Here is a 27069-nt window from a genome sequence, read left to right as displayed (position 1 = left end):
AGCAAACGACATTATAGCTCAGCACAGTGAGAGACCCCAGCCATTTCCTGTCAATGCATCAATCTCTGATGGTGTTCTTGTGATGTTACCTTTGGTATTTGATCATAGTGTATAACTTTACCATTTGCATCACTGGAATGTTTTCAGAATGAGAAGGCCTCTGTGTACAAATTCAGGGCTATATCGTGACTTTTTGAAGAAAACTTTTCCCACCTCTAAAATAGTTATATGCTTAATGAACATATGTTTTTCAACTTGAGAAAAATGTATGTTCATTAATTCCCTTGCCCTTTTGCAGTAGCCTTATTTTATCTTCTTCAAGAGTATCTTCTATCTTCCCCTGAAGCACTTCATAGGATTTCCATTAACTGTATGTTCCTTGGCGCAGATAGAAAAATGTGAGAATATTGTGTTAGAGCTGTAATTGACACTATATTGTTCATTGAAAGGAAGATTTTAATATAAAGATGGGAAAATGAACAAAACTCTTCTATTCAGTTTTGTAAAAAAGAAAGGAAATGATCACTCTGGCAACTAAGTCCCAAGGTATTTCTATATATGTCTTTTTATCATGCAGTAACCTTGTGGTGTGAACCTACTGTTTTCTTCTCTCTCTGGTGTCATTCCACAAAATTATCTATTAAGGAAGAGAAGATGTAGTGGCTGCACACAAGATGTTCATGCAGTATCTAACCCAGCGTTATCCAAACTTGGCCACTTTAAGATGAGTGGACTTCAAGTCCCAGAATTCCCCAGCCAGCCATGCTGGCTGGGGAATTCTGGGAGTTGAGGTCCACTCATTTAAAGTGGCCAAGTTTGGACAACACTGATCTAACCAGTTATGTGGCTTGTTTGGGTTTTGGTTTAGCATTAAACAGATTAGGACTTATCTTGATGTGTGAAAACAGTCAATAATCATATTGTCCTATTGTGGTGATTTGTGTACATTTCAATCACAATTTGCTCAATAAAATACAATTGGATAGGTTCAGTTAATTATTAAGCCATCATGCCCATGGTTGAGCTCATGCACCCAATATTATGCCTTAACATCATATGTGAACTAAAGGAATCTGCCTTGATTGTGCCATCCATCTGGAAGCCCCTTCCCCCTTAGTAGGATTACTCATTTTCAGGGCAACTGTAAATGTGAATCAATTTATCTTTGTTGTGAGGAAAGATACATCAACTCTTGAAATTGTTTATATTAAAAATCAGATTCTTTATTTTAAAGCATACCAATGCTTGGTGTCTACCCTCACAATGATACATGATAAAGTTCTTAAATGTCTATCTGCTCATGAATTTCTCCCAACTAATTACCTGGCTCCATTCATGCAGCCACATCCATTTATTTTTAAGAAATCATTACAGTGGTACCTCGGGATACGAACTTAATCCGTTCCGTGACTCTGGGCATATCCCGAGTTGGTCGTAACCCGAAGGAAATTTCCCCATAGGGTTCAATGTAAATCCGGTTAATCCGTTCCGCCCTCCGCCTGAATTTGGTCGCACCCCGAAGCAAATTTTCCCATAAGGTTCAATGTAATTACCGTTAATCCGTTCTGGCGTCCGCGGACCACATGTCAGGGGCGGGAAAATGGCCGGGCATGGCGTGGCGCGGCGGGAAAACGGCCGGGCACAGCGTGGCGGGAAAACGGCCTGGTGCGGCGCGGTGTGGAAATGGCCGGGCGCGATGCGGCGTGGCGGGAAAACGGCTGGGCGCCACACGGTGCGGTGGAAAAATGGCCGCGGACCACATTTCAGGGGCGGAAAAATGGCCACGGACCACATGTCAGGGCGGAAAAACCGTACCCTGAGGCGGAGTTCGCACATCGAGGTAAATTTTTGCGGCCGGAGCTGGTCGTAACCCGAAAAGTTCATTAGTAGAGGCGTTCGTATCCCGAGGTACCACTGTATCTGGTTAGTTTTTGCCTAACATGGAATCCAGTAAGTATTATGTACAGGTTAAAGTAGACTAAGCCAAATACCTGATAGATATGAATACTTTACTAAATATACTTTTAGGAAGTTTCTTGTGTCCTTTGTTGGCAGTATGGTTGAAGCTTTAATTGATCTGTTGAACATGAAGAAAGTCTGCAAGAGTTGGTATCACCTAATTACTCTTCAAGTAAGCTAAGTCAACTCACTGGGTTTCCAAGAAGCCAAGAACAATAAAACTAAGAAATAATAGAGTCCAAAGGAAAAAAATACAGGATGAACTAGTCTGAACATTGGTTAGAGTGCTATTAAAGAACTATACAAGAGGTGTAAGAGAGCAAATTAAGGATAGACCTGTGACACTTCCATGCAATGCTAAGCCTTTTTACCTGGTTACTGGTCAGGTTGTTACTGGCTCTCTATGAATAATTTGTGCCATTCTTTAATGATTTGCCTTTGGTTATCCTCTGTAATTTAGTCACTTTGGGCTACTTGTCCAGCTACTCTGTATGTTTTAAGCTTCAGATATTGAGAATATAGATAGGTTGCCTGAAATGATAAGAATTATCTCCTATTTAACCTGTTGCTGCCGATTAAATTCATTTGAATGCAGTCACTAGAAACAGGAGTGGTCAAGAATTTATTGTACTCATTTAGGAAAGGATGAGTACTTGGTCTAATTCTAGGGGGCTTTTCTGATGTTTGTATGTTGGCTGCCCTTTTATTCACTGCAACCTGGGCACACATTTTGAGTACAGTAGACCAAATAATAGATTAAAAAAAAAAAAAACAGTATCCACAGAGGTCACATCCTGGGGACCCAGCAGAAAAAGATGTTGCTATGGCATGTTTATGCCATGATTAAGTGCAACTAACACAAATTGACTGAGTATCTTGTAGTCCAGCCCTACAAGAGGAGATAAGAACCACTTGGATTTTTGGAAAGAACTTTAGGGTGCAAGTAGGGTAATGTAACTTAGTCTTGAAAGCCTAACAAAGTAATTTTCCCGCACATCCTTTACCTAGCTTAATTAAAGCAGAGTTACTGTGAGTCTTTCTGATGCTTCTGGACTCAAGAATCTCGTCTGTAATGGGCCTGTTTCCTCCCTTAACTCTCTTGCTGCTCCCTCTGTGTTCCCATGGTCTGTTAGCCATGCTATCACAGTAGGAAGAAGAGTTCTGACTTTTCTTAAATCTCAGTACAAAAATCACTCAGTACATGCAATTACCAGATATCAGGAAAGAGTAAGATACTCATATATCTCTTTGCTGTTGCCTAATGGTCTTCTGGATTTTCTTCAGCCCAGATATGGTATGGGTAATAACAATACTGTTGCTATCTACTGAAACCCCTGTGTGTTTACAGATACAATTTGTTTACTTCTAAAGATGCAGGGCAACAGATTGCCTTTTTCTCTCTCTCTCTCCCAGTCACCTTCAGTCAATATCTCTCTGTTCCCAGTCATGTCTACTCAACATGTGGGTTCTTCAATTTTCATTTCTGGGATGGGAACTGCATAGCCTGATAACATCACAAACCAAGAAGAGAACAAAAAACACAAGTAGTCACATGTCTGTTGTATCATTCAGTACATTCAATAACTGAATGTATTGAATGTAAGAGTGATGTTATTCTCGCCTCTCTGTAGAAGCTACAGGCTCTATGTTTACCCATTCTGTCTTCTAGGCAACTATTAAAGTAAAGGAGACACTTCCTCTTTACAATCTAATTTGCCCACATCTTTTCTAGCCCATCCTCTTGTTAGCCATTTAAAGTCTTCCACAATCTTCTGTTGAATCAGAAATATACAGGGGGAAAAAAGGGGGTTGCCCTTGTATTGTCATGTTCCAGACAATGCATAATTTGTTTCTAAATTGCATTTTCTTTTAGCATCAGCATGAACACAGGTGAAACCTGATGGCTTTTTAATGTGATTCTGAGGTGTTTGTCTTCTTTTAAACCAAAGCAAATTGTTCCAGTATAAAATATTTGCACTGACCTCTGTAAATATTGTCTCTTAAGTTTCTGCCTGTACAAACCAAGCTTCAGCCCTGAGATTAAATGTTTTTATTCTGCAGACTTCCAGCCATGCATGTAGAGCTTTAGGAAATTTGAGGACAGGTCCTTGAAGCCAGAAAAACATCTCTTCTCAGAAGTGATCTCTTCTGGCAATAGTTTCTCTCCCACAAACGTTGCTTGATCGCTCTGAATGCAGCTATAATAACAGGGGCAGAAAATGAAGCAGGAAAATTGAAAGGAGATGGATGTTCTTACTTTTCCACATTAATTTTGCTTTGCAATCAGAGTCAGAATTCGTATTACTGGGTACCAGAGATTTTCTGAGGTTTGATTTCAAAACAGAGACATTGGCCTAGGTGGAGACTGTATCATCTACCTGCATCTTGTAGTCGCTGCTGTCTTGACTGTAAAATAAATATCCCAATTTATTTTGCTGTATTAAAATAAGAACAATAACAATATAACATGGTACACTTTCACAGAAAAGAAATCAGAACTATTTCTTCTAAATACTATTCACATGTATTTGAAAATTGACATAACCTTCATTGTAGGCATGCTGTAAACAAATGATGCTGTTGGATCACAACCAAAGGTCACTAATTTTCTACACTCTGTGGTGTTGGCCTGTCTCATAAAAGGGAGAATGTTGGCCATATTTCATGGGAGAAATGTTTTTTATAGACTAGCAGAAGTGAAACAGAAGGTTTATAGCAGAAAATGTCCACAGTTGTTTCTAGGTTGTTTTTTAAAGAAGAAAGGCCAAAAAAAAAAAAAAAAAGGAAGCCAAAAATGAAGACTCAATTAGATTCAAATGCTAATGTTGTGGGCTTTGATAATATATGGGATTTTTTTATTTTTTTTATTTTTCAGGATTACATTCTTAATTTTTTGGTCACATAAGCTTTGAATGAGTAAGGTTCAGACTATATGGCCAATTCTTATGGCATCAATATTTATGTCTTGAGGAAAAAGGGAGGTAAGAGGTTGGGAGATAAAAACTGGGATTCAGTGTTATTTAGAAGCTCCATCCTCTGAACAAGATCTTTTTCTCCTCTCTGAAATATCTCCTGAGGAAAAATAGGGGTAGGAAAAAGAATGTTGCACCTGCAAGTGTAGTATTTGACTCAAAGCTCTCTGAAAGTACCATACTACGGGTTGATAAAACACATGCTATAAAGCAAATGGTATGGAACATTTTAGGAACTTAGTGGCACCATTCTACTGTAGAGAAAATATTTGAGTGCATGGCTTTTTAAAAATGAATTACAGGTGTGCACACAAACTACATAATCAGATGTGCTATTCTGACTAAAAGGAGGAACAATTGGGTGTGTTACACACAAGACCCAAAGCTAACTGAAAGTAACTGATCTCTAGGCAGTTTGGTATTAATTCCATGTAATTATATTTATCCTTTGGAGATTTAAGTTGCTTTAATGCACATTTTAAAAACAAATTACCTTAAACACTGCTTTGTTTCAACTGGTATAAATGTTTAGCTTGCGCTGTGTTTTACATGTTCTGAACTACCCAATACTAAAGCTTCTGTTAACATTCAATCTTAGTAAGAAGCCATCTGAAGTAAGACATAAAATTTAGGGAAGCCCATGGCTACCAAACAAATACTTGAGAAAACCATGCCTCATTCTATCCATGTTGAATGTTAATATGCTATTTCTAGGCCCATTCTAGATCCCTTCTTATGATTCTTTATCTTGCACTTAGACATAACTAAAGGAAGACTGTTTCTGAAAACCTTTAAAAGTGGATGGCTAGGGAATTCTGGGAATTGAAGTCCACACATCTTAAAGTTGCTGAGGTTAAGAAACCCTGCTTTAAAGTAAAGGACCATTTTTAAAAAAATGACTAACCCTAAGAAACAGTGGAAGAATAAGCTCAACTCCCTCCCCCCTGCCCCTTATTTCCAAATCTTATCCCATGTGATGGCGAAAGGAACCCATCCCTATAGGAAAAAAATGCTTCTCCTAATGCAGAGACCGAATGTCTGCGCATCCTGCTCCCCAATACTAAAAAAGAAATAGGAGTTGAACTAATCTAATTCAACGAAGACAAATATATGTGTGTGTGTGTGTGTGTGTGTGTGTTCATTAAATATATACTTCTTCAGTAGCTATCAGCTGCTGAAAGGTCATACAAATACAAAATATATTAAAAAAAATAAAATTCAACCATAAAACAATTGGACTAAACTAACCAATTGGTTAATTGCTTTCCCATATGCAGGCCACAGATCCTGCTGGTTATAGGGTTATCTGGGTACTCCTTGTTTATTAAGTGATAAAGGCTTTTTCTTGGCAAATAGATGTTGCAGAGCAGTTCTGTTAATGTGTTCTGATGTATTCTGACATCAGACCACTCAGAATGTTTATGTCTTTCCAACCTCTTCCCGGACAGGGTATTTTTTAAAAAATATACACCATGGGAGAAATGTATTTAAATCACATATTGATCTGTTCAAAACCTTTCTCTGGATAGAAGAGCTAAGAGAGTGGATTTGATCCCCAGGATGTCAGAATCCACTTCCCAAATACCTTTCTAGAACCTGTTTTGGGCCATTTTGATATTGGGATTTATTGACCCTAGAACAAGCCAGCTACAGAAGCTGATTGAGAGGGAGAATCTGATGTCAGATTTTCTTCTGGGATTGGAATGGCAGGAGGACCTGAAAACAGCACTTCACCTCCAAGATTAGTGCTTTACCTTAGGGCTCCTTGGGGTGTTGGATAAGGACAAATATCATTTAATTGTGCATAATATGTGAAAGCAGTAGTGGAAGGAAAGTTGTCTTAAAGGATCCATTTGATACATGGACTTGCTTAATTCCACCCCCTCCCCATTAAAAAAAAAAACCTTTTTGCAGTCACCACTCTTCAGATGAATTTGTACATTAACAAGAATAATAATGAAAAGAGCTTTGCATTATTTATTAACCAAAGCTGTCTTTACCACTGTTCATTTTTTATCACTATGTGCTGAATGAATACATTTAAAGTACAGCAGACATTGGTGCATATTAGTCTAAAGGAAAGCTTTCAACTTTGTTTGAAATGCTGGTGCCCCTGTAAACTAGTTGATTCTTGTTCTGAAGTAGGAGATTTAAGACATGAAAGGATGATGTAATGTTTACCAAAAAGGCAAGTCCACAAAGAATCTTTCAGGCAGCATTAAGTCAGAAAAGAGATTTGACCCAGCACAGGATCTGTAGAAACATTACAAAACACTCCACAAATAAGGAACTTCAAAATAAGTATTTTGATCTTCAAATTTTATTATTCCTTCTTACAAACATTTCAGAATGTACCCTAGATTCTAAACCAGTATAGTCTAATGGTTAAGACTGTGCATATAGAAGGACCAAGTTCAAGTCTACTTTCATTGAGTGATTTGGGCCAGTCACTCAGCCCAATGTACTCCACAAAATTGTTGTTGGAAAGATTGAAGGAGGGAATAGTATATACTGGTGGGGCCATCAGCTCCTGAAAGAAAGATGAAATATAAAAACACACACAAAAACACAAACATACCCTTTCAGTGATTAAAAACCAATGCAACATTAGATGCAGAGTGTCTATACACTTACCCCAAACTTAATTTAACTCATACAAGAGGAGGGGAGAGAGGAATGCATGATATTCAACTACATGTTAGGCTCACTTCACTCAGTTCAAGCACCAGATTCAGACACTGCAAACTGTAATGGCTCCCAGTGGCATCCATCTGTCTGTCTCTTGTTCTGTGTGATTATTTCACCCAAAATCAGGTTTTGAAGCCATATTTTTTCACATTCCTGAAATTCCTGAGTTTTAATACTCATAACTTTCATCAGAGGGATTTTGCACATCAACATGATTGGAAAGAGGATGAAAGCAAGAGGGAGAAATTTATTTTGTTGACTACCATATAAAAGACAACTGTTCCTCTTTTCAAGGAACACAAATGACCTTGCAATCATGATTTGACAAGCACTTTCTCACTGACACTTCTGCAAACTTCATCATTATCTTGTTGTTAAGTGGTTGTACCAGAACATCTTTTCTTGCCTGTTAATCATTACAGGCTTAAAAACCAAATTTGCTTTGACTTGCCTTCTACAAAAATATACACTGTGCCATTTATTTTCATGGAAGGCTTCCTACATTTCTAAAGTTCTATTATGGTGTTTCCAGAATATCAGAATTCTTCCTATATTTTCTCTGGGCAGTCAGCAATAGCACTTGACATGAGTTTGGTAAAAACTCTTGTTTATTCAGACCTCCCAAGATGGGGTGGTGATGTGGGAGGACCAAAATAGTCCTCTTTTATATGGATGTACATATACACTGTATTTCTTTGCCTACTAGTCCTCTAAGGCAGCTGACAAGGATTAAAAATAAATATACAATAAATATAAGATAAAATATGCAAGATAAGGTAGGGGTATTTATAACAGGTCTGGCACGATAATAATGGGGAAAAAAGATCTGTTTATCAGTAACTATGTATTGCTCCCCGCAAATACTCTTCACTCTATTATCTCCTTTTTGCAAGGCAATTTTCTGGACTAGCATTTTTTCCAAAGATTTTTTTTTTAATGTAAGATAAAATATATGGCAGATCTGAAGATTGTTGTTTACAAATCTTCAAATGAAGATTACATTTAACTTTTAAAAAGAAAGCCAAGGGATTTTTTTCCATTTTGTTAAACCCTAAAATAAGTTGCAGGGATAGAAAGAAGCCAATGTATAAATAGTTGGGCACAGAGCTTGGGATTTTAAAAGTTAATCAAAAGTGGAAGTGACCCTTTGACCACCCGATCCATTTAAAAAAGTGCAATCCTCTCCTAGTCCCTCCATAGATTTGATTTGATTTTTTTGGAGATAAAAGGGAAAGCTATCAGGGCTTCATCTGTGACCAGTGCCATCAGTCTCTTTGGATTGCCTCCCGAGGATTAACAGCAGAATTCATTTACATTTCTGCTTCCCTGATTGTAGCTGCCTTGTGGCTGTTCCAAATGCTGGTCTTTGAAGCTTACTGTGGTGGAGAATTGTGTCCTCTTAATCTGTGCTATGTAGCAACCTGGGCAAAGAAGCACTAATGTTTCAGTCCAGAGAAGAGGGGAGGAATTTCCTCAAATGAGCAACTAGACCACGGTTTCTCAACCTTCACAAATTTAAGATGCATGGATTTCAACTCCCAAGCTGGCTGTGGAATTTTGGGAGTTGAAGTCCACACTTCTCAAAGTTGCTAAGGTTCAAAAACACTGAGCTAGACAGTCTATAGCTTTCAGTTCTTCTTGTGGGGGTGGGGGTATGATGATGAGTCAAAATTGGACAATGTCTATTCCCTAGATGAGCTTAGGGTACCTCCAACTTAGGTACTCTTCACATGTATGGACTTTGATTCTCATTATTCTCCAGCTAATCTTAATAAAGATTCTGGGAATTAGTTTTTACTGAGCATAGAGTTCAGCTATATGATTTACAAGTCCTTTCAGTTCAATGAACTGATAACTTTTTTTCTTTCATTTCCAGCCCATAACTCAAATATTGTCACTTCTTAGTATTATATCCAGATCTCAAAATAGACTTAGGATTTTCTCTTCCTATTGAAGTATAGCCTGGGAGAAAATATTTGTACAAGTGTTTTTCCCCATTATCATTAAACATTACATATTTACATTTTCTTGCATATGGACTTGAAAATACATCCTGCAGGCAAACATCAACATGCAAATTCCAGAACAATTCAGGCTGGTCTATTGGAAGCATTTAACTGTGTTGCATAAAATAAGCAGAAGGATGAAATCATTAAAAGGTAAACAAGGAATTAAGTATATGCATATATGTGAAAACAGCTGCGTTAAGGAAAAGATAAACATGAATTTCAGAGCAAAACTACGTATGGTAGCTCAAATCAGTCATCTCTTTGGAATTGAAGCAAATGTACAGCATAACTTTCTAAGTTTAATGTGTTTGTCCAATTTGTTACTGCTTACACAACCCCTTTGAACTGAATTGTGCATGTATAATATATGCGAATATTCATGGGTTGCATTTTATTGGCTGAATCCTTTGGTCCATGGAAAACAATAAACAACATTGTGACTAGAGATATTTTATAGATATTCCAATTAAAAGAAAAATTTGCATATCTTCCTATCAAAAAAGCAGTGAATTCCCTTTTGCTAATATTTAGTACTGAACCAATTAAGACTTCCACATGCTTTTTTAAAAATAACATGTGAATTAAATTTCAGAAATATTCAAAACAGTGGAAAGGTAGCTGCAAATCAAGGTAAGTTGATTTACGTGTGATAGAGGAGCAGAGGACTTGCCTGCAGCTGTTCACAGCATCAGCACTGTATTTCCTGAATTATCTGGCCAGAAGGAAATCCAGATGAGATACAGAAAAATGTACGTTAGAAGATACTACTTATGTGAAGAAGCAGGTGAACTGAAAGATCAGTTTAATATCCAAGTTTATCACTGATTTTAAGAGGATAAGCCACAGTTCTCAAAATTCTGAATTTGACTGAATTTTATATTTTAGATTACACAACCAGAAAGTACTAAAAACAGTCATGCTGACTGTATAGGGATGTTGGCGCTCTAATCAGAATAATATGTTGATGCTGTTGATGATGATGATGATGATGATGATGATGATGATGATGATGATGATTGTAGGCAAGATTTGCTCAAATCCTGCTGGACTCTAAGTAGATAATATTGAAATAACTGCTAAGACATGCAGTAAGCAGTTTATTTAAAGTATTCATTTTCAGCTTACTTCTACCACCACTGCATTTTTCATAATAACCTGGCATGAAAAGCCTATCTCTGATGCAATGGACATTTTTCGAAATTGCTGTACTTAGTATCAGACTGTTAGCAACACAAAGATCACAGTGGTTAAGGGATACAGAGTGAGTCAGAGTCCTTTGGTATTAGATGTCACCCATAGTCCTGAGGTTGACCATCAAGAGATGCAGAACTGTATGATTTTAAGGAGAACATTGTGTTATTTCAAAAGAGCTATGTGTATTTTCTTGTGAAGGTTGCCACGATGATTATATCTGTTTTGCAATACATTGGCCATTGGTGTATCACTTCAGTTGTGGTCCCATTCTTACAAAATGTCTGTCTCCTTGGGATTCTGTGAAAATGTCACTTTGAAAAAAGAGGGGGCAAATTTTTTCAGGCATTCATGTATACTTGTAAAGCAGTTCTGGAACCATGTCTCAATATATAAACTCCTACCACCCCAAGGTTAAGCATCCTGGGTGTTAATTTCACAATGAATGTTGCATGCCAAATACTCTGTTGGAGTAGCTGGCCTACATTTTTTCAAAATGTTACAAGTGTTAATGCCATTGTTGCCATTACATTCTTTTCTTTCCTATGGCTTGCAGAATCTGAAAAGAAGAGGGGTATTATAGTGGGAAAGAAAATTGGATTTACACACTATAGCCCTACCACTATTACAGCCTTAACAAAAGTTTCAAGATGCAGAGGTCATCCAGAGTTTTTTTGCAACACAAAACCATTCAATATTCTGTTTTAAATATATAACTGTGAAAGCATTTCCCTTAAAACTTTACTGGACTAGGAACCATTGTTACAGGTATAACATACCATTCCAGTTGTAATTGGTTGTTAAATGCATATTACAACTCTGTACCTGATATTTTAAAATCAGTGTAGCATTATTCAAAGAGAGGATGTGAGATCCAAAGACTTCCAATTTATTGCTTAAAGCAGCCATTTCACTGATCACTTTCATCTGATCCTTATCAGCTTCAAACTAAAAAGTTTACTTAAACTTAGTTAAACTTACAAACATGTGCCCACATGTCACAGACATGCTGATACATAGGCAGACAAATAAACATTTCTAAACATCCCTGGGTGGTGGGTGAAAGCTGTTTCTGAGAAACATATCTTCAGACAAGAAGAAACCCCACATGCACAGGAAGCGAAAAGTCAATCTAAACATTTCATTTTCCATAAGAACAAGAAAAACCACCAACTGTCATCAGAAACAAGGCAGGGTATTGCTTAAGTGGCCAGTGCAAAAAACCTCACTTTTTGCCTGCTGGTTGAATTTCATTTTTAGTCACATGTTCAGGGTGCATCTCATGAGTTTCTGTATTTCTGGGAGTGGTATCAGGATCACTGGCAGGAAAAGGTAGCCTTTTCTAACTATGACAGGTTGATGTGACAAAGAATTTGTTGGTTCAGCCTTCTGAGACATGTCTTTAGACGACAGGTGTCTTTCAGTGCAAATAGTTGTTTTTTTAAAGTTGAACTTTATGGAAGTTATTGCCAATAAAGGTCATATTTGTTTTACGATAGTGGTGCTGCATAGCAATTTAAACAGCACAAAAGCACAAGTTTCTGGCCCAAGAGATTTCATATCTAAAATCTGACATAAGAGAACCAAAAGAAGCAGAAGGAAATATGTGAAAAATACATCTTGATTTCAGCTGTTTGCATTTAGCTTGGCTTTAATAGCATCTGAAAACATTGTACCAAAGTCTTAACAGCAGCTTCTGAAGAGAGGTTGTTATGCATTTGTGCAGTATAACACGATAAAAAAGCAGAAGAGTCTTCTTTGCATATCTAAGGATTATGGAAGTGATAGAAGGAAGATTATTTAGAGTAGAGAGCTAAAAAGAAAGCTCACAAAGCATTTGGAATAAAAAGGAAAGGGATTAATATAGAACTAGACTGGAAATTAGTGTATGAGTTTAGGGAGTAAGAAGAATGTGAATGATTTGGACTCCAAAGGTTACAGTAGAGATAAGGGGAGACAGTGAAACAGAGAGAAGAAGAAGCCAAGAGATTAGAGGTGACAAACACAGAATCATCGGTTTTGCCAAGGAATGAAAGAAGAAAGGGTGTATTGTTATAATATTACAGAAGGATGAACTAAAAATATGGAACAAAAACACTAATTCAAGGTCTCTTCCCTGCTCACTGGGATGGAAGATGATGTTCTCATGGTTCATAAATAATTTTTGAGAATTGAAAGACTTGAAAAGAAAAAGTGTCAGCTCAATTCTGCAGATACTGAAGTTCACATGAGAATGAAACCATAGCACACAAGTATTTAGTGATATGAAACTGGATGAAAGGAAGAAGTTTTGAAGGAATGATTGCCATTCTAGGGGTTGTGAAAGTCATAGGAATTGTTGAGGACAGCGGGGACAATGTGTAGAAAAGAACTATGGATAAGCAAGAACAAATGCTTTGGGATTCCAACAGGAAAGGGAGAAAAATAGAAAAGCAATCAGAGAGGCAGGGAAAAACACCAGCTGAATTATGAATAACTAGGGTGTCAAGAAAGTCAAGGAAGAGAGAGTGATCAACTGTGTCAAAGATATCAGACAGGTCAAGGAGGAGAGAAACAGAATGTAAAATATGAGAACAGTATTAAAAAGAGTGAGAGAGTTTTAGTACAGTACAAAGAATGGAAACCCAGTTTTGAGGATCAAAAGAGAAGTCAGAAGAAAGAAATAGAATCAGCAAAACTGTGCTGAGAATTCAACAGCAAAACATCATTAGAGATACATGATGGTGAATGGCTGAAAATAGAAGAAATGGGAGCATAACTGAATCCAACAGTGCTAGTCAATTTTATTTAGTCAGACAATGCCATATTAGCATTGCTTTTGGAACTGCTGTGTATTATAATTATCAGTTCTCTCTCTTCTTTTGTTTATACATCTTTGAAGTATATCATTTGTGATTTCAGAAACCCTGAACCAGGCAAATGACCTGCAACAATTTAATTGTTGACAAGTTAACAAATCATTACATTAACATGAGAAAATCTGTGCCACACTGATCATCTAATACTGCATTAGTAGATTATTTGAATGAGTATAAATAAGTGTTTCTCAACCTTAGCAACCTTAAGATATGAGGAATACAACTCCCAGAATTCCCCAGCCAGCCATGCTGGCTAGGGAATTCTGGGAGTTCAAGTCCACATAACTTAAAGTTGCTAAGGTTGAGAAACACTGTTATAGATACTCATTAACCAAGAGCATATAACACAAACAGCATAAAACCTCCTGTTAATCTGATTATCTATATGATCTGGACAAGTGATGAAGAGAGTAATTCCAGTTTTCTGCTGTTGAACGTAGAAAGACAAGCCAGATAATTCACCCCACCCCACAGGTCACTTAATCCTACTCACAGTTGAAGTGAGAACCTGTCTAGTATTATAGGCAAAAGATTATCAGAGTAGCTCACCAGATCTAATCTGCAAAAATCGGGATCACAAATAAATGGCAGCCATGGATTAGAGTTTTCTGTAACCCTAAGTAGTTCTGTTTCAGAGATTATTCACATTGTAAATTCATAAAGAAGGACTGCAAGGCAAGATTCTTCAGACATAACTTTTGTGCAAAATTCTAATGTTTCAGACAGTTGCCAATACATTTATATTATTTATTTTTTTAACACAAGCAGTTGTTCCTCAAACTTCCTTAAAAGGAAGATCGACCTTTTTGTTTCAACATTCAGTAGTTAAAGAGAAGTGAAAGGCCTTCTTATAATATCTTGGTCTTAAGCATTCCTGGTTTCCACATTAGGAAAGCCTTTGGAACACCATGACACTTCTTTGTGTGTGAGAGGCTCTGACAGATCAAAGCAGCCGTCACTTCTGGCTTATCAAGTGCTTATCCTAGAACTATGGACCTCTCAATCATTTATTAACAAGCTTGCCCCTTCCTCCCACATTGTTTGACAAAACCATTTACCCAGGTTAAACAGTTTACAGAAAACATCCCAGATTCCTCCCAGCCTTCCTGGGTTCACCCAGTAAAAAAATTAATAAAAGAAGCTAATCTGCATTCTCTGTATATATGATAGAAAGACCCAAATGGTATAGTGATGAGGAGCACAAATGATAGTTTCCTGGCTCATTATGAATGCTTAGCATTATTTTGTAGAAAGTTTCCGAAAACAAGCTTAGCTGAGATACCAGAGAGAAAGGCTGAAATTCTAGAAGTGAGGACAAAGCATATCACTCAAATTTACCCTCTGCAAGCATGGGCCTGCTCTTTCTTTTCCCGTTCTAAATCCCCTTGAAATGGCAAAGTGCTTTATCAATTCCTTCAAATGCATTTTATCTTCAATATCTTTATTATAGCATGGTAAAAGTTACTATAGCAAGGTATGCCACCTCCTGAGTAAAAGCTCCTTTTAAGCCAAATTCTTTAGAAAGAGTAATTTGACTGAAAAAAAGGAGCATTTTTGTTTTGTTTGCATTTGGGCATTTAGGTGTGTTCTTCTACGTTGGCGAGACTGTGACCTTAGAATATATTTGTATGGATCTGGGGAGAGTGTCAAAGGGCCATAGAAATCTCCACCCACAAAGGAAGACGCCTGCCGTTCTGTCCTTAGAACTTCCCTTGCTGCTGTCATTCCTGCTTTGTTGCTATGGAAATTCTGCAGCAGAGAGATAAAAAGGGATTTTTTTCCAGGGAATCTAAAGGAGATTGATAATGCAGAAGCTCTATTTCTTCTTACATACTCCAAGAATGTTTTCAAGGATGGGGAAGAAAAGGATTCTAGTTTTTGAGCTACCATTCTCCTCCTCCTCCACCACCACCTCCTCCTCCTTCTCCTCCTGAACTGGGAGCAATGGGGTTGCTTAAAAATGCCAAAGCAATAGGACAAAAATCCCCTGCCCTTTCTCCTACATTGGCATGATACCAGTGAGGCACAGGCCAGGGAAGGGAACCCAACCCAGATCCAGAATCAGATCCAGGAGGCTGAATGGAAAGACACGCTATCTCTCTGATGCATGCTCCTTCTTTGTATGTTAAGGTGTCAAGGTTAGGTGGCTCCCAGTTACTTCCTGAAAAGAAAACAACAAAAACAACAATGTTCCATGTAGGATGGAGTGAGGATCCAGTGCTCCTTGCTTAACCCTCCACAGTGGGCCCTTCTCCATACAGATGAAGCAGCTAATGCAGAATAAGGGCAGTCCACGGATGAATTGCGAAACCAAAATCCTCCACATTACCCTGAACAGAGCACCTTCAGCTGCTCTGTATCGCTGCCTCACTGGGGAAGATATGGTGATCCTAAGTAAGCCATCTTTGCAGAAGCACCAGTTTTAATACTCATAATGGTAACTCTACTTATTTCAGCCGTCCCACATTGGCTGTTTCAGCAGATGCTCCCAAGAATGTGTCTATTAAGTAAAAGTATGCACAAAATGCATGTACTAGGGGAAAGCATGCAATAACTCACACACATATTTAAATTTATAAACAACGCAGAAACAGGCAGAAATGAAGTTAACATCAGAAAAAACTTGATAGGAGCCAAGCCTGACAGGTTTTCCCATATATAATTCAGACATAATTGCATATCTCATCCTCTCCTCTTCCTGATAACATGTGGTATATTCCAAAGCCTCATGACATGGTTATGGATGTATTTTCTTCTGTTTGCTTCACCTGACTGGTTTTTCAGTGGTAGGGAAGAGAGAAATAATCAGTGTGACAATATTACTTTAGGTGTTGTGCTATACTAGAGATAAAGTGATAGCAGCTGTATTCTTGACTTTTCTTGTTTCTGTTATCATTAATGTTGTTACGATATTTCAAAAATATGGATGCTACCCTTCCCAGTCTTTTCCCCACAGCTTCTTACACATAAGAAGGCCCATCACATTCTATGGTAACCTCACTTTCTAAAGGTGATTACAAGAAGCAAGGCTTTATTTGTGACCCCAGGAAGTAGGTCTTCACATGTTTTGGTACCCTCATTCTGGAATTTGTTTCCATAATAGAACCGAGCATCAGTATTCCTAAGGTCTTCCAGGTTTATTCTATTTGGCCTTCAGAAAACTAAGAAAGCTTTTTTCCCATTTTGAAAGACCTTTGAGGCTAATGGACTGATGCAGTATTTTTCCTTATTGTTGAGAGTTGAGCATTTTCGTTCAATTGCTTTACATTTGCTGATGACTTTTAAATTAGTATTAACTGGTTTTGCCATGCACCACTTTAACAAGTTGTTTTCAGTTTTAAATGAAAATTATTTCCTAAATTGTGATTTGCAATATATGAAAATCTGGATGAATTAAAAAAAAAAATCAGAATCTGAGTGTTGTTCTATAAATGGTTTAAACTGCGTACTTTGCTTTCTCAGATGAAATGAGAGAAATGGTAGATGTATCTCTTGCTGTAATTTGAATCTTCAGTGTAAGAATCTGCTCCCCACTTCCTATGTAAAAGTGTGGAAACATAATCTTTCCTGAACTAGAGCTTAAATCTGGGTATGCAGTTTCCTAAGCATATGTCTTCTGAGTATGCTACCATGGTTTTAGGAGTATTATGTCATTGTCTTTTATGCTTTGTATTTGGTGTGAATGTTACAGGAACTATTACAAAAAAGCAGGGAAGTGGTATACCATCATCGTCTGTCTGTGTGTCATAGAAGCTTTGTTGTGGGCTTTGCCCCTAACATATGGGCAGTGCTACAGCTTCAATCTCCTCTAGGGATGTGTCTTTCATTTGTTCTGCTATTTTCTATTTCCCTTCCAGAATAAATAAGCACAAAACATTGCTTGAACTTTCACCAACAAAACAATGGTGTAATACTTCCCTGTTAGAAATATAAACACAACAGTTTTGTTAAGGAGTTTATATAGACATGTGTATACATTAATATTAAACAACCTTTAGCTTCTTTTTGTTTAGAAACATGAATGGATTGACACTGGTATAACTACATTATTAATGAGCCAATTCCATCAGGATCTCCTATAACTGTTCATGTAAAAAGCTGTTTTGGACTGGAGCCATTATTTCCACTCTGACTTAACTAGTGATTTGTATCACCAATATGTAGCAGGCTGCAAAGACTGATGTATCATGTTCTATTGTTGCATTCCCCTTATTGCTTTTAGTTGACCATCACTTGTCGATTCAGTTCAAAAATCCTAATTTTTCATGGCTGTATAATTTGATGTTTTGAATTACATGGGACTTAAATTCTTTATTCCCAAAGCACAACGTTTACAGAATTTAACTACTTCATTTATTAAGGGGACCTTTTTAAAATGAGCCAGCAGAGAAAGGGATCATTTTTAAAAAGTAGCTTCAAATATTATATGGGTTTAATTTGTTTAGAAACTTTCTGCCCAATTAACATAATGGCATGGAGCAAATCAAGGTATCCTGATTTCCTGTTACTGTATAAAGTTGGTTCAATATTTTAAGAATTTTTAGAATAATGGAATCATAGGTTGTAAAATTCAAACATTACTAAAATTCAGTCCATTTTGCTGTCTGTGTTTGTCAGGCAGTACCCCAAAAGTTCTTATATCATAAACTATCATGGATCATAATCTATTTCATGAGATGGGAAGAGTAGACTGGATTGTGATCCACAAAAAATTGTGCTCAAATAAAGATGTTAATCTTTAAGTTGCCACAAGATTCCTGATTGTTTTTACTGTAAAATGGCTAATATGATATCTTTGATATCATTTTTCCAATGTCTTTTTTACTCAGAAAAAGACATTGCTATACTGTTTTCCATGGATCAAAAAACCCCATTTTTAAATGAGTATTTCAAGTAATAAATCCTTTAATCTTACATGGTGAACTATGGCTTCACGGGACTGATAAGAAAATGTGTCTTATCAGTCACACACACACACACACACACACATTTTGTTCATATTCATCAGTTCTCAGACCGTCTTTAATCTCCTACAACTGCCTGCACTTGCACTGACCTTAAAGCACAAAGTATTCTGAAATGTGTGTGTATGCCTACCTGCCTATAAACAACACCTGGAGAACAGAGAATCCCAGCAGCTGCTTTGCCTCTTTATTGCTTTATTATCTTGTATAATATGGAAAACATGATAGCCAGGTCCAATCTGTAAGCTTTGGTGACTTTACAGATGGCTGGCAGTTGAGTTTACAATTTTTACAGCTCTCATCGGCACCCAAAGAACAAAGACTATAATAAGACCTTGTTGCTTTTATGCACCCGATGTTTTGGTTCAGAAGTTCATTCCAGTATGGAAGTTGATCACTATGTTTTCCAGCACATCATGACATATTCTCGATATCCCACCTGTGCTAACTTATTTCTTCTTTATGAACTCTCTCTTGCTGTAGGAGAGCCCCCACTTGGACATGGAAAATCTCTGGTGAATCCCCAACCAGACTAGATAAGACTCAAAAAACTCCTGTTTGAAACCCTGGCAATCTCCTCCCGGTCCATGTCAACAGTACCTGAGTAGATAGATCACTGGTCTGACTTAGTATGAAACAGGTCCCAAGCACCTATATCAGTGAGCATTTCAGATCAAGATAGGGAAAAATCTTGATACTACCAATAATGTAGTACCTTCATACTGAAAGGATATGGAACTAGCTGATCTAAGATAGATCTGGCATACAGATCTAATTCCAATTCATATAACCACTTATATTAGGTTAAAAAAAAAACTATCATGAAAGGGGGGGGGGGAAACAGATTTGTCACCAATAGCACTGTCTCACACCATTTACTGTATATTTTTAATATACTTTGTAATGTGCAATTTGTACGGCACTCTAAAATGTGCTGTTTTGTTGATTTTGTTGTGAGCCACCTAGGGTTATTGCAGATGAGCTAGGTGGCCATATAAGTTCAATAAATAAATACATTCAAACTCATTACAGAAAGTCACCAAAAGCAATCAGAGTGGTGGGTAACATTTTTGGAAGTAGACAATGGCAAAATCTAAAAACGTGTAGATGTCAAACAGCCAGTTACGGGATTGCGCCTGCCAGTGAGATAACTCCCAAAAGTATAGAAATGATTGTAACCTCAGAACAAAATATTGCTCGCTTTCAACAGCTAGGAAGAGAAAAGTTTAAAATATGAAGGCTTTCCAGGGAATAGCAAGGGGATTGGTCACTGTGATTTGTCGGGAATTGCTTTAGTTTTTATACCATCATTGCTGGATTGAATGAGCAATGCTGATGTTGGGGCTGTCGATTTTGAGCTGACTGGGGATGTTTCAAGAGGGCAGGTATGAAGGATAACGAAAACAGAAACTTTTCTTAGTTGGAAAAACCCCTCTTTGCAGTCTCTATCCTGTTCTTCTCCACACCTTCCCCTATCTTTTAGCAGATCGTAAGGCCACCATTACCCATAATGTAGCCAAATTTTGCCTTGCAGCCCTGAGAGTGGGGCAGCAAATATTAGCCAATAAAATTGCATTTCTTTGATACCTTCAAACTTTACCCTTTCCCTCTCCTTTCCTTTCCTTTTTAACTCTTTTAATTTCTTTTAATTGTTATTTTTTATGATGTGTGTTGAACTTTATATGTATGTGTGTACATAAGTTGGTTAAAGACCACAATAAAGTTTACCTTCCCCACATGAGAAAAGTGTTACATTGGGCACCAGACAGTGGAACATCTATATGAACCCAAAATAAGAGGTTAAAATTTCACTGGGCTGTTGTTTCCAAATTTTGATAGAGAGATCAGTAGGTACCTAATAGAAAACTGATTGCATGTTTTTGGTTTTACAGCTTTATATGTGTAAAATTTGGTTTAATCTCAATATTAGTTCCTAAGGAAAATATGAACCAGAAGCATCTTTTGCAAATAACAAATTTTACTAAAAGTCATTAGCTTTCATAAGCTATAGCTCACTAATCAGATGCATGGAGTGATTAAATTGATGAAGGATTTGAAAAAGGGACCCTGTCCACTACAACAGTACATTTGAAACTGCCCTCATTCTTTATTCCTACTCAGATCTAAGACAGCCCTGTGATGGATCTAGGGACTTAACTGGAATAGCATCCCTTCCATCAGTGACAATGCAGCAAGTCATTTTAATGAGAAAATGGGTCTTTCTCCCCTGGTGAGGTCTCCTTCTCTTAATCTCTCTCTCTTTCTGGCTGCCATCTGACTTCATCAATTGGCCATTTTTCTTTGCAAACCATGCATAGGATGCAAGCTTTGACTGCCACATAAAATGCCACAGAACAGAATAGCCAAGACTCTCGGCAGGTTTTTGTTTTTTGTTTTAATAAGCAAATCTCCAGGTCCCTTATTAGATGTCTCATTCGTTTATGGCCAAGTCAACTTTGAAAAGAAATGCCTATCTGTTAAAATACAATGCAAGGTGTAATGCAATACAAAAGTCAAGTCAAAGAGTTATAAATATCTTGAAAATGAAACATTTTTTTTAATTAATCATTCAAAAAAGCCATGATTACTTATTTACTCTGATACTATAATTCTGTTCTAATATCTTGTTTAACGTATATATGTGTATGTCCATATACAACAATTCATATGCTTCCTTGAGAACCCACTTAAACAGAAAAATACCAGATTTAATCCACACTCGATTATGCTAAAAGATAGTTCATAAAATGTTTGCAGGAATAAGATGCTCTTCACAGCTGTCTAAAAGGCTAATAGGTTGGGGGTTCCATGTACCTCAAGGGGCCCCTGTTCCTAGGTTGAGGGCAGCTACTGAGAAAGCTTCCCTTTGGCTTTCACTTCATGTGCAGGATAAGGAACACTGTTCTTCCTCCAGGACAGAGTTCCATAACTGGGTGCCAAATTAATTTAAAAATCAGGACATCAGAATGTCCTGATATTATTCCATCTTTTTTATAACAGGATGCTCCATGAGTTATTTCCAGTTAAGTAGGGAAAAGAATAAAGCTGCTAAAAGTCAAGGCACCTAGTTAGGTGTTTGTATACTAATAAAGATGATATTCATAGCTGGTTGAATGCTACTATAATTTATATATAGTAAGCTTCATGTAAAGTAAGCTTCTAGGCTTACAAAGAAAAATATGAAAGCTCTGGACAAAAAGTCCTGAGTCATCAAGTGAACCTTTCTGGTTATGTAGCTTTTCATTCAGATTTTTAGTGTATAAATCATGTCCTACAGTTCTGCTCATACATGTTTCTCTTTTCTTTAAAACAAGAGGAAGGAAGGAAGGAAGGAAGGAAGGAAGGAAGGAAGGAAGGAAGGAAGGAAGGAAGGAAGGAAGGAAGGAAGGAAGGAAGGAAGGAAGGAAGGAAGGAATTTCTGGATTTGCAGAAAATATGCTAGAACAAGTAAAAAATTTTTATTGTGACTCTTTCTTTATGTATCTAAACTTTCCTCTTTCCTTATGTACCCAAACTTTCAATATCTGCAACTTTTAGGCAGTTATAGTAATTCTTGCTTTTTTCATTATTAGAGTATTTTTGACATGAAGAATATCCAGTCCTGCCTATATTGGTATTTAATTATTTTCAAGTAATACTAATTTCAATCATGGCCAGTGTATCAGCTTTTATGCCTTGTGTGTAGTACAAATACAAGAAATAAATTACACACAGAAATAAATTACACAGAAATTGGGTACATAAGGAAAGAGGAAAGTTTAGATACATAAAGAAAGAGTCACAATAAAAATTTTTTATTTGTTCTAGCATATTTTCTGCAAATCCAGAAATTCATTCCTTCCTTCCTTCCTTCCTTCCTTCCTTCCTTCCTTCCTTCCTTCCTTCCTTCCTTCCTTCCTTCCTTCCTTCCTCTTGTTTTAAAGAAAAGAGAAACATGTATGAGCAGAACTGTAGGACATGATTTATACACTAAAAATCTGAATGAAAAGCTACATAACCCGAAAGGTTCACTTGATGACTCAGGACTTTTTGTCCAGAGTTTTCATATTTTTCTTAGGTAAATCACTAATTCTGTAGGTGGCAGGGGGAGAGAAACAGTTCTGTCCCACACAGTTGAAGATGATATCTTCACAAGTTGAATCTGATTCCTGTTCATGTTTATTCAGTACTTGACTGAATAAACATAAAAATGGATATCTTTCAATGACTACGATGTCTAAATTTTCTGTCTCCCGAGTTATAAAATAACTAAGTACTGATTTCCAAACCTTTCAATAAGCCACACTACATCTTCACTATTTATGACTTACAATCCAGCTGGCATCTTTCTTCTCCTTTTGAGAGCCTCACCTATTTTTCCCTGTCCTTCTTTATCTTGAATACCACAGAATTTCGCATAAGTTTTTGGTTGGCAAAATAGTTTTCATCTCAAAGGATTTCTTTACATTTCTTCCACTCTACTTCAGGCTCCTAATGATTCTGAAGCATCTAATATCAATGATTTGCATTATCACCAGCACATATACCATTAGGAGACTTTAAGTATGAAGCGTAACATACAGATACCATATTACCATTAAATATCTGAAGATTAATACATTTCTGAATTCAGCTTCTTTGAAGTGTAAAAGTTATTAATGACCTTCTCCCATTTTTTTAAATTCTACATCACAGTTATGCATAAAGAATAACAATGATTTTTGTTGCACTGCAAAAACAAACAAACAAACAACACAATCACAATTGGTGCTATATAACAGGAATATGCAAGCATATTCCATTTTGAAATGGCATCCAGGTATGCCAATTTGGAAAATTTTGAAAATACAGGTTCCTCCTAGTGAACTACCATCTGACACCCTAGAAATTACTTTCATAGTGGTCTTTACGGAACCACTATAGAATGCCAATCCGGTGGGAGCCCCTAGGTCTTGGGGGAACCTCATTCCAGACAGCAGGTGCCATGACTGCTTGATTGAAGGAACCCAGAGCATGTCAACCCTGTTGGATCAAACCAGCCAAGCTGATACCATGGCTATCCCTCAAGTAACCAGGCCCTATGCCATGTGGGGCTTTATAGGTTATAACCAGCACCTTGAATCACACCTGGAAACAAACTGGCAACTAGTGCAGCTCACACAGCAGGGGTGTCACATGGGCATTGCCCGTGATGCTGCAATGCACTTAAAAAACATGCAGACCTTCAATCACACTGTCCTGGACACGGCCTTTATTTATTTATTTTTTTACCCCCTGGCTGTCTTGCCAGTTTATATGTTATATTATAATTAGATCATGATGATTACTGCCTCTTGGCATTATCTGTTTGCACATTCTGAGTAGTCCATATTGTTTCAAAATGGTTGAGTAAATTGCTCCACTATGATTGGTCTTGGTGAAGCTGGTCTTGGTGTAGTTACCAATGTCTATAACAAAACTTCTTCAAGGCAAACTCATGCCAGAAATGATTAGAAAAGTTTAGACTTTGAATATATCATGATAAAGAAATTATCTTTGAGAATGTGTAACATGCCCCTACATTATTACTGAACTATACTCAGTGTATCTGTTGGGAAAATATTTGACTATCACTGTTTGTTGATCAAATAACACTGTCCTGCTTTCATAATCAGCATTTTTTAAAAAAATAGGCATGTTTTCCCTAATTGCAATTAATTAGAAGTAATTAAAAATTAAGATTTCTTCGTTATTTTTAAACAGAAAGTAATATACTGCAAACATTGTGTTAAAAAGAAAAGAACAGGTAATTCAGTTGTATCAAAAAATGTTTCGGTATGCATTAAAAGCACACACTGATAAGTGGCACCAAATTGTGAAGGATAATTTCATCCGCTATACTGGAGGCAAAAGACTGGAATAAAATTGTTGGCCTGCATGAACTTGTAAGGAATAAGAGAGGGGGACTGTTGGGAGAAATTTTTAATTTAATACGCAGAGCACACAGATGCTCCTGGCTATGCTGGAGAATGTCAGTCAACTTTCCAAGACATCTTGCTATAAATTGTATAAATACCTCAGAACAAGAGGAAAGGTGTTTTCAGTCAGGCAGCACCGGATGTGTTTATGAAACCCTGATTTCAAGAGACACATGTTTATTTGACCCGTTCAACAAAATGGAAGAGGCACTGCTAGGGAAAAAAAATGGGGGGTGGGGGGGGAAGAGAGAGAAACAGGGAGAGAAGTTTCCATTACTTCATTTTTAAAAATGCAACAGAATTTAGATATATATACAATTTACACTTAGATCTTTAACTATCTTTAAGAGGAAAACAAAAACAAAACAAGAAAATGGTGTGGCAAGGAAGGTAGAGATTAAGATAGGATCAACTCCTCAGCAAACATGAAAAATAGTATATCTTGCTAAAATAAGGAATAGCTGACTGGGCTGTAAGAAATTTGCATGCGAGAGCACATTTCTCTAGTTGAAAAAAGGCAAACAGCTTTAGTTTGCTGTTCGTTCACGCGGATATAGAATGCAACATTCCAGAGAACTGCTGTACATTATCCAAGGCTCAAAATCCTGGGCATATGTTGGGGGGGGGGGAAGCAATCCTTTATTTGGATTAAACTGCTAAACAGTTAAGCCTTGGCATCTGAGTATCATGACTTTATGGCATGGCTGCTTCTAAAGTCAACCTTCCCCAGCCTTGTGCTCTTCAGATGCATTAGGATAACTCTCAAATTGTCCAAAAGACAACTCCATCACATTTTGGTTTCACTATAGTTATGAAGAAATGTCTGAATGGAACTTCTATGGACCTGGAAGAAATAAGTGCATCATTTAAATCTTTAAGCCAATGTAAAAGCCACAAGTGTTGTTTTCTACAAATTCAGATTGACTGGAGTCCCACCAAATAGTGTGCATTTCACATTTCATTACATTTAAATTAACAAATGCCATGATCCTGGAGAAATTTATTTTTCTTCATGTCATACCTGAGAATCCTATTATTGACATGCCCTCCGTGTTGATCAGCGATTCTGAAAAATAAAGAAGTTAAAGAGTCTTTGAAAAAGAGTTGGCTCTGTTGAGTAAGCAAATATCTAAGGCATGAAAGGTTAACAAGCACTAGTTGCGTGCGTGTTATTAATATTTACTATTGCCCAAAGATGTTTAGATTCTGTTTGTCCTGGTATATTGCCTTTATTTGCCATATGTCTCACCCATGCCCTGAATGATAATTCAATATTTGTTGAATGAAGGACTTTTTTCTCCACAGCACTGTGTTTCTTAGTAAACAAGCTTTTTGCTTTATTTTTTAAAAATGTCTAGAACAGCAGCTGGGAAATAGCAACTGGGTATTATTTCATCCCTGCAGCCACTGCTGCTAACACTATATCCTTATGTGCTCCTTAACAGACCTTGCTCTCTAACTTGACAGAATGATATATTGGGGTAGTCTGATAGACTGGTCATTTTTCCAAGAAAGAAAACTTCAGGGACATAAAACCACATTATAATTAAAGACCAATGACATCTAATAATGAACTTATAAAACAATTGCTTTAATAACCACCAGAGGAAGGAAGGAAGGAGTTTGAACTAAATGGGAACCATTTGTGGGGAATAAATAATTTTAACGGATGCATTTTATTGGAGAAGACAGTGTGAGTGTGCTTGAAAAAATATTTCCAAAGTACATGACGTGAAGCAAAGTTGAATGCATAATGTGCAGCCAAACCTTTTATAAACAAAAATGTAACTTAAGTTAAATCATCATTTGTTTTCAGTGCGGTTTAGTTCCTTTAAATGGTGCTTCATTTTAACAACTGGAATGCAGATTTGTGTCTTCCCACTTTTATATCATTAAAAAAAAAATCTAGGGCAAAGATTTGATAAGTGATAAGCAAGTCTTTTCTAGACTGGAGTTTGGTCTTATAATTGTCAATTACCACTAAATAAATCTGCTATAAGATTTTGACATATTAAGTCTAGATGGTTACAATAATGTAACACGTATGAGCAAAATTTTTGTGTATTAAGGTGGCTGGGAGGAACAGTAGCTGTTCCTTTAGGCCTCAGCCCTGCCAGGTAATAGTTACAAAGTAAAATTGTGCAGTTCATGTGTACCTGAGACCCAGGCCTGGATGCTTCTGCACAGAGGGATCCAATGCTGGCTAGATAAGCATTCCTTAAATTCTTAACTTGCAATATTTGTGCCAATTTCCTGTATGTACTGTACCTCCTAGTTGGTGTGATGCAGGCAGCAATACTTGGCTTTCAAGGTATTCTTTAGATTAGAGATCCCAGGATGCGTAAGATTGTGTAACATGCTTGAGGTAAAACTGGACTTTGGTTGTGCTTCTGACATGTTGGTCCAAATGTGACAAAATGGACTGGTACTGTCCTTAGGGCAAGCAGGGAATCCTGCATATGGCAGGCTAATTACCTAGTTTACTATTTCCT

The 27069-nt window shown here is 37.1% G+C and overlaps 1 long non-coding RNA gene across 1 annotated transcript; it reads right to left on the bottom strand.

Annotated features, from left to right (window-relative positions):
- Positions 1-7255: 7255 nt before the first annotated feature.
- LOC112541756 (uncharacterized) lies at positions 7256-25648 on the bottom strand. The gene is made up of 3 exons (XR_003085713.2): positions 25599-25648; positions 24676-24787; positions 7256-7461 (listed from the first exon to the last, which is right to left on the bottom strand). It is a non-coding gene; the product is annotated as an uncharacterized LOC112541756 (long non-coding RNA).
- Between the last annotated feature and the right edge of the window lie 1421 nt (positions 25649-27069).

This window comes from Python bivittatus, unplaced genomic scaffold (assembly GCF_059951505.1).
Source record: "Python bivittatus isolate LINGU-HERP-01145 unplaced genomic scaffold, Pbiv_v1 ctg000980_np1212, whole genome shotgun sequence".
NCBI classification, from domain to species: Eukaryota; Metazoa; Chordata; class Lepidosauria; order Squamata; family Pythonidae; genus Python; species Python bivittatus.
The sequence above is the reverse complement of the archived record's forward strand: the minus strand, read 5'-3'. Positions and strand labels throughout refer to the sequence as shown.